The 8453-nt window shown below is 44.3% G+C and overlaps 1 long non-coding RNA gene across 1 annotated transcript in view; it reads left to right on the forward strand.

Annotated features, from left to right (window-relative positions):
- LOC120875101 overlaps nt 1–8248 on the forward strand; it is a 271110-nt gene extending 262862 nt beyond the window's left edge. The window contains exon 3 of the long non-coding RNA XR_005723813.1: nt 7465–8248. This is a non-coding gene — a long non-coding RNA (uncharacterized LOC120875101). The remainder of the gene's footprint in view (nt 1–7464) is intronic.
- Nucleotides 8249–8453: the final 205 nt, after the last annotated feature.

Below are 8453 nucleotides of genomic sequence, written 5' to 3' on the forward strand. Positions count from 1 at the left end.
TTAAAGTTTTTTTTCTTGCTCTGCTCCAGTCACATCTTAGCTTCTGGGCTGCCCACCAAAGATACTGTCTGCTCCAGTGGTGCTCTCAGACCCGGCGGGGCAGAATGGGGCTGCCCCCATCAGTGTGGGGTGACTGATGGCTCACCAGCCTTCCCTTCTGCCCTGGGGCCTGGTTGTGGAAGAAAGCAAATGAAAAATGGTAGCAATAAAGAAGGCTGCTCCCAGTAGACAGCGCCTCTTTGTTTCCAGGTAAATGGTAGTGTTTGGGCCAAACGAAGCCTATGGAGGGAACCTGGAATCTGAGCACTGGGTTCTCTTGCCAGCTTCTGGAACCCACTTGTGACATGGCTACTCTCCTGACCCTCAAGCGTACCCTTCCTTAAGACCTTGCCCTTTAGAGGTCTCATCATGATTTGCTGGTCAAGAGTCATTTGCTCTGATAGAGTGCAGGGTGGGGGAGACTGAGACCACAGGGGCTGCAGGTAAAATATTCCCCAGCATCAATGGGCAGGTAAGAAAACTCCAGTCTTGAATCTCCTCCGCCCCCAGTAGGTTGGGTGACATCACATTAGTTCTTCGCCCTTTGCAAAATAAAGGCCACCTGAGCTGACTTTGAAGGGGTATCCTGAGACTAATAAAATCCCTGGCGAAAGAGCCAAGGAAAATCAGGTGTAGGTATTTACTGTGTTGACAGAGCAGCTGTGCTCTTCAGATTCTCTGATTGTAGGGCCTGGGCGGCATCCTCAGGTGGAGAGAGTTTTTCTTCCTGCCTCTCCTCTGCTCTCCCATTGGTGCTCTTTCCCGCAGATCAGGATGAGTCTCAGGAATGGCTGCTCCTAGGAGCAGCAGCGAAGCAGGAAGTCTGAGAAGAAAGCCCTTCAAGCCTGGCCTGCAGCGGCTTCTCCTCCTGGGTGAGTCCTCTGAGAGCCCAAGGAAGGGCTACCCTCACCCTCCTCACTCGGGCTGTCCTGAAAAAAAACTGCCCCACAGGTAGGCCCCATGCCTTAGCCCTGCCCTTTCTATAAGGTGCCAATCCTTTTGACAGGCCACAGAGCCATGGTTCCAGCCGTGCATCGTGTGGCAAAGAGGTGGTACAAAGTACAACAAATAAACTTAGAATGTTTACCGTCCAACCGCAAAGCCCGACTGCCAAATAAAGCCATCTCAGTTCCACTGCAATTTTTGCAGGTAAAATTTTCAGTCAGCCACCAGAGGGTGCCCACAGAGCTCTCTGAAAATGACCCAAACCTGCAGAATTAGAAAATTTCCAGTGTATCTAAGAGTAAAACCAAATATAGCCCCCTCATATATGTCTGGGAGTGATGCACAGGCCAGCTAGGGAGCTGCAAGTTTGCAGGGGATGAAGAGTCAGAGTGTGAGTGATGGAAATTATCTGCATTTTAGCTAAACAAGTTGCATCTTGATTTTAAATTGGCAATTGCAATAGCACTTTGAGGATTGGCTCAGGGCGAATTTTCGTTCCCAGCCAAATTCCCTCTCCCACCCTTTCTTTCCCCATCCATGTGTACAAAGGAAATGCAAATACATGTAAATATTAGCCTAAGCCACAGGCTTCTTGGAAGGTAAGGCTACTGCTGCTTTAAAAAAAATCCTATAATGCGAGTGAAAAGAAAGATTTTCTGAGCCACTGCTCCTGCACGAGGTGAGGCGTCAGGAAGAAGAAATGGAGAAGCCGTGGTTCTCTGAAGAGCTGGCCTGGCATGGTGCCTGCCTGGGATGAGAGGAGCAGGGGAATGGCTGCCTCCCTGTCCCCACCAGGGCTGGCAAGCAGGCTGTGTCTGGCCTCCCTGTCTTTCCAGGGCCTGGCACACTGGCTGACACACAGTAGGTGCCTGTTAATGTTTGTTGAATGAGTGAATGGGAAGTGAGCTGGGTGGGTAGGACACCGCCTGGGATCTTTCACCAGGGTGAGGGGAGAATTGGGAAAGGGATGGCTGGGGTGGAAGGGTAGTTTTCCAGGGAGGAGAGGTCCCATGTTCGATGTTAGCTTCTTCTGGTTCAGGCCCTTTCTGTGGATGTTCAAGACTCCAGATGCAATGCTTTGTTTTAATGTTGGTCAAACTGCCCAGTGGTCCCATTCATTCATAAGAAACACTCATTCACAGTTACTGGTTACCTGATGGGGACCCTGGCAGTTATCCCCATCCTGGGGACACCAGCCTCCCTCAGCTTTGGCTGTCTGGAAATCTGGCCAGCTGGGAACTGGGTGATGGTTGCAGGATAACTGGGCCATTTATCTCTCTGGACAAGGTGTGTGTGTGTGTTGCCATAATGCCTTGTGTGTGGGGTGTGTGTGTGCTGCCATAATGCCTTGTGTGTGGAGTCTGCCATCTACACAGCTCTTTGACACTACCCATGGCTACCTTTTGCTGGTACATACATAGAAGAGATGATATGTATTGATATTTAAAGTTAGAAATTTAGGGACAAGTTCGGTACTTGTAATTCATCACAGAAGAAATCATGGTGTGAAGGTCTTGCGGGGTTTTAAAAGATTCCTACATATGTTCCCTTTCCAATATTTCTCCTTTGGGTCAGCTTTAATGACAATTTGGGGGGTCCTTCAGATGAGCCAGGAGGGCTGCTGGCTGCTGGGCTTGGACAAAGGGAATGGTTTTGGGAATTAACCTTTCTCCCTCCTCCCCGCCTAAGCTGAGGCTGTCCACCTGATTAGCACAACAATGATCAGATTTTCCCCACCAGCCTGAGAAGAATGGGTTCCTGACCAGCATCCTTTCAATTTGCAAATCTCATGCAGATGAGGCCCTGAAGATTGCTGGGCCCTCTCAGTGTTGGCCTAGCTGGGTGCTCCTCACTGCATGAACTCTGCAGTGACTGAGCTTACGTCTTCTGGACCTTTTGTTATTTCTTATCTTCGCCAGGCCCTGGCACAGCACTGTATATTTAGAGAAGGTTAGACCCAAGGGAGAGGCTATTAGGAAAGGGTCTCAACAAACTAGTGGTAGCCAAAGCAAAGGAAAAAATTCTGAATGTTCCATCAGATTGTTTTGTTAAAATAAGATCTCTCTCTCTGTGTTTCTATACGTGTATATATATATATACACACACGTAGAACTGAATCACTTTGCTGTATGCAACAGAATTCAACATTGTAAATCAACTATACTTCAAGAAAAAAAGTTGGGGAAAGAGATCTTCTCTGGAGGGGAAAATCCATTTTTTGAAAGGGAAGAAAAGAAAAGGAAAGAGGCAAAGATTAACTCAAACAACCTGTTTGCCTGAGCTCTCTGTTAAGAAGGATCATAGCACGGGCCAAAAGACTAGGGAGTTTGGACACCAATAGAGAAAGAGGTCAGACAACTGTTTACCTTATATCCACTCATCAGGGACCTGATGAGGTTGTGTGGCTTTGTGAGTGTCATTTTATGAAATAAACAGAGATAATCTCTCTACTATTTCCAAGAATGACCTAAGGGAAGGAAGTCAGCTTTAAAATGACCACTTTGTCAGGAAAGTGACATAAACAGTGAACAGAGAAAGTGGCATAAACATTTACTTTTTTTGGTCTATTGAATAGATACGATTCTACAAAGCTCAACTAATTCCTTTGTGTTTAATAAACTCATCTTGAATATCTACCATGTCTCAGGCACTGAGACCTACATTCTTGTCCTTGAGGGGTTTTCAGTCTAGTGAAGGAGGCAGAAAAACGACCAGATTGTACCAGAGAGGCCAAGCTTCTCTGGTACAAAGAAGCAAGATTGTACCAAGAGGGCACGCCTGTGACCTCTGCAGGGGGAGTTCTTGCCCAGAGCCTGGGAGGCACAGCCCTCATGCTGCAAGTAGGCCAGAGATGGGCGCCTGATGGTTTGTCAGGGTCAACTAACAACTAAGCTGAGCCAACCCAGTTCCTTACTTGACAATTTGTAATTAGGTTGCTGGAGAGACAAAGTCAGATATAGGGAACAAAGCTGAAATTTACAGAGACTTGGGGCTGAAGACACCTTAATAAACCACACATATCCAGAGAGTGATAAAGCAAAGTAAGCCAGCCAGGGGACAGCATGGGATGACTCACAAAGGGAGCAACATGAGAGAGCTTATTAGATGTCTCTGGGAGATGGAGAATCACTTTTCGTTCCAGCCCTGGTTTCCACATCCAAAACCAGGAGGCTTGATTTCTCATCTTTGTGTCCTGTGAGATTGCAGTTCTTAAAAATAAATTCCTCACTTCCTGAGCTAACTGAAGTGAGTTTTGTTGTCTTATAATAAAAAATTTCCTGAATTTAATTCAAAACATTACACAATAATGTATTGGTTGCCTAGGACTGCCATAGCAAATTATTGTAACTGGATGACTTAAAGCAACAGAGATGTGTTCACTCACAGTTCTGGAGGCTAGAAGTCCCCATCAAGCAGGGTTGGTGCCTTCTGGAGGCTCGGAGGAAGAAGCTGTTTCCATGTTCTCCCCCAGCTTTGTGGGTTTCAATAATTCTTGGTCTTCCTTGACTTGTAGAAGCATTGCTCCAATCTCTGTCTTAATTTTCATCTGGTGTTCTCCCCACGTGTTTCTGTGATTCTCTGTTTTTATCTCTTACAAGGAAGCTCATCAGTTTGATTTAGGGCCTACACTAATTGAGAATCATTTCATCTAGAGATCTTTACCTTCATTACATCTTATTGTTGTTCAGTAGCTAAGTCGTGTCTGACTCTTTGAGACCCCATGAACTGCATCACACCAGGCTTCTCTGTCCTTCACTGTCTCCCAGAGTTTGCTCAAACTCATGTCCACTGAGTTGGTGATGCCATCCAACCATCTTATCCTCTGTCACCCCTTCTCCTCCTGTCCTCAGTTTTTCCCAGCATCAGGGTCTTTTCCAGTGAGTTGGCTCTTCTCATCATGTGGCCAAAATATTAGAGCTTCAGCATCAGTCCTTCCAATGAATGTTCAGGGTTGATTTCCTTTAGGATTCACTGGCTTGATCTCCTTGCTGTCCAAGGGACTCTCAAGAGTCTTCTCCAGCACCATAGTTTAAAGGATCAGTTATTCAGTTCTCAGCCTTTGATGGTCCAACTCACATCTATACATGACTACTGGAAAAGCCATAGCTTTAACTATATGGACCTTTGTTGGAAAAGTGATGTCTCTGCTTTTTAATATGCTGTCTAGGTTTGTCATAGCTTTTCTTCCAAGGAGCAAGTGTCTTTTAATTTTGTGGCTGCTGTTACCGGCCACAGTGATTTTGGAGCCCAAGAAAAGAAAAATCTGTCACTGTTTCCACTTTTGCCCATTCTATTGTATTCTATTCTGAAGTGATGGGACTGGTTGCTATGATCTTAGTTGACTTAAAACTCAGTCACAAGGAACAGGCTCTTTGATTTTTAAGTTGAGTTTTAAGCCAGGTTTTTCCACTCTCCTCTTTCACCTTCATCAAGAGGCCCTTTAGTTCCTCTTTGCTTTCTGCTACTAGGATGCTAACATTTATGTATCTGAGGTTATTGATATTTCTCCAGGCAATCTTGATTCCAGATAGTGCTTCATCCAGCCCAGGATTTTGCATGACGTACTCTGCAAATAAGTTAAATAAGCAGGGTGACAATATTCAGCCTTGATGTAATCTTTTCCCAAGTTAGAACCAGTCCATTGTTCCATGGCCTGTTCTAACTGTTGCTTCTTGTCCTGAGTACGGGTTTCTCAGGATACAGGTAAGGTGGTCTGGTATTTCCATCTCTAAGAATCATTACATCTACAAAAACTCTTCTTCCAAATAAGATTGTATTCCGAGGTCCTAGGTGAATATATCTTTTGGTGGGGGAACACCATTTACCTACTACAAACAAGGTCTGAGTATGTTTATTGCTGGATTACTCAACTGGTGGGCATGTGTTTAAGCAATAAAGCAGATATACAGAGAAAGGGAATTTTTTTGGATGGAATATGATAAAAATGAAGTCCCTATGGAAAAGATTATGATTTAGGAATGCTTTTAATTTTATATTGAAGGGAGAAAGAATTCATGCTTTCAGTGCCTATGGTCTCTAAATGTATTAATCAATGTAATCTGAATTATAAATAGTCATGTGATTGGAAGGTGGGATGTAAGAGGAGTTATTTTGTTGTTGGTTTTATTATATTTTTATAGTTATCGAGGCCACTGGTGACCTTTGCAGGAATAACCATCATATCGCTAACCTCAGAGGGTTGGGATTAAGGATTGAATGGAAGTAAGAAGATTGTTAGTATGGATATCACTTGCAAGAAGAGTGATTGTGAAGTGAGAGGAAGATTTCGGGGTCTCTGAGGGGTGGTCTGTCATCTCTAATATGCTGTGTGCTAAGTCGCCTCAGTCGTGTCTGACTCTTTGCAACCCCATGGACTGTAGCCCACCATACTCCTCTGTCCATGGGGATTCTCCAGACAAGAATACTGGAGTGGTAGCCATGCCCTCCTCCAGGAGATCTTCCCCACCCAGGGATCGAACCTGCATCTCTTATGTCTCCTCCATTGGCAGATGGGTTCTTTGCCACTAGCGCCACTCTATAGTTGATTCATAATATGCTGTTTGTGTTTGAATACTATGATTAGCTTTAACCTCTCTCAGAGCTTCTTAGGGATGATATCCACTGATGATGTCTCTTAAACAGCATAAACAAGTTGTTAATCAGGACCCAAAACTTCCCCAGATGCCTTCGTTCTTTGTTTAAAGCAGCACCTCACTGCCATCTTACACTTGTAGTGACCTGAACATGCCAGGTCAGTGCCCTCTTGGTCCTTGGTACTAGCTAATTTCCCTGCCTGAATGTCCTTCTTCCTTGATTACCTACTTATCTTTCAAAGCTCAGCTGGAATATTCCATTTGCTTTCCTGGGAAGTTCCTTATGAAGTTATTCATTCTTTAGAACTCCCATAGCACCCTTAGATTATGTACATAGAGCACTTATCACTGTACTATGAAATTCACTAATTTTCTGCCTCTCCCACTAAATCATTGAGATTGGGATCCCTGTCTTGTCTTCTTCTAGTCCTCAGCTCCTCACATAGTATTGGGCATGCAGTATGAGGTCCATGAGTGCTGACTGAATTTTGTAGTTTGCAGTTAATACATGACTAAACACTAAGTATATGTGAAGGGGGACATTGTTGGATGTCTTGCAAAGGGAACCAGTCAGGAGAGAGAAAAAGAGAGGGGCATGGGGCAGACTCATTATCAGCTTCCGTTGCCCACTCCTGTCACTACCAGAATCCAGGTTTTGCACAGATGTTCACCTTCTTGCAAGCAGCCATGTGCCTTGGTGGGAACTCACCTTCACCCACCCTAGGGATGGGTCTGATGGACCTTAAGGTGATCACATTCCTATTGTCAGTAATTGATTTGGAAATGGGAAAGTCACCAAATTCTGACCAGTCATACATGGGAGACTTCTGGGAAACGTTTTCTTGCCTAAAAGAACAAAAAGAGATGCTATCTCTTCTTTCTCAAGGTGTTGTCATGTCTGGAGAGGATACTTGGAAACGCCGAAGACATTTTTCCATCAGCCTGAGAATGGAGCCAACGACTGAGGGTGGAGGAACATAAAACGGTCAGAGCCTGGATTTATAATGACACGGCCAGGGTACTAACACTGCCTATCCATCCGCCTGCTCTTTGAGAACTAGCTATCGCAGTTCATGAGTTTCCTTATTCTGGAAGGTGGTTTGAGTCTGTTGCTATGACTTGAAACCAAAAGCATCCCAACTGAAACAACTTGCTATATAGTAAATATTCATTAATTATACAACGTTTATTTTAACGTGGCTATAGAAATCAAAGAGCCTGTTCCTTGTGACTGTTATGCACCAGGATTTGGAAAAGTAAAACGTGATATGCCTATGGTCATCTCATCAGCCCAAGTTTATGCCATTCATTTGACTATGGAACTCAGATTGTAGAGGCTAAATTTCTTTTCCTGGAAGACTAAGAAAAATCTAGTCCTGAGCTATCTGAGGGAAAGTAAACAAAGTTGTAAGACACAGACAGGAAACCTTGTTTTCATGGATCACTGACCCAAGGAAAGAGTTATTTAAGGAGATACATAAATAAATTTTTTAAAATTGAAGGTACAACTGCTTTTAGTTACATTAAAAACAATCAATCCAGGGTGCCACTGGTACATAAATGAAGAGATAGAATAGAAAATTAAGAAGTAGGTCCAAATATATACAGAGATTTAGCACATGCTAAAGGTCCCATTTTGCTCCCTTGATGGCTCAGTGGTAAAAAATCCATCTGCCAGTGCAGGAGATGAGGGTTTGATCCCTGTTGGGAAAAACCCTGGGAGAAGGAAATGACAATCTACTCTAATATTCTTGCCTGGGAAATTCCATGGATAGAGGAGCCTAGCAGGCTACAGTCCGTGGGGTAGCAGAGAATTGGATGTGACTTAGCGACTAGACAACACACAAAACAAAAGGTCCCATTTTAAATCATTGG

The sequence above is a fragment of the Oryx dammah genome, unplaced genomic scaffold (genome assembly GCF_014754425.2).
Source record: "Oryx dammah isolate SB20612 unplaced genomic scaffold, SCBI_Odam_1.1 HiC_scaffold_16, whole genome shotgun sequence".
NCBI classification, from domain to species: Eukaryota; Metazoa; Chordata; class Mammalia; order Artiodactyla; family Bovidae; genus Oryx; species Oryx dammah.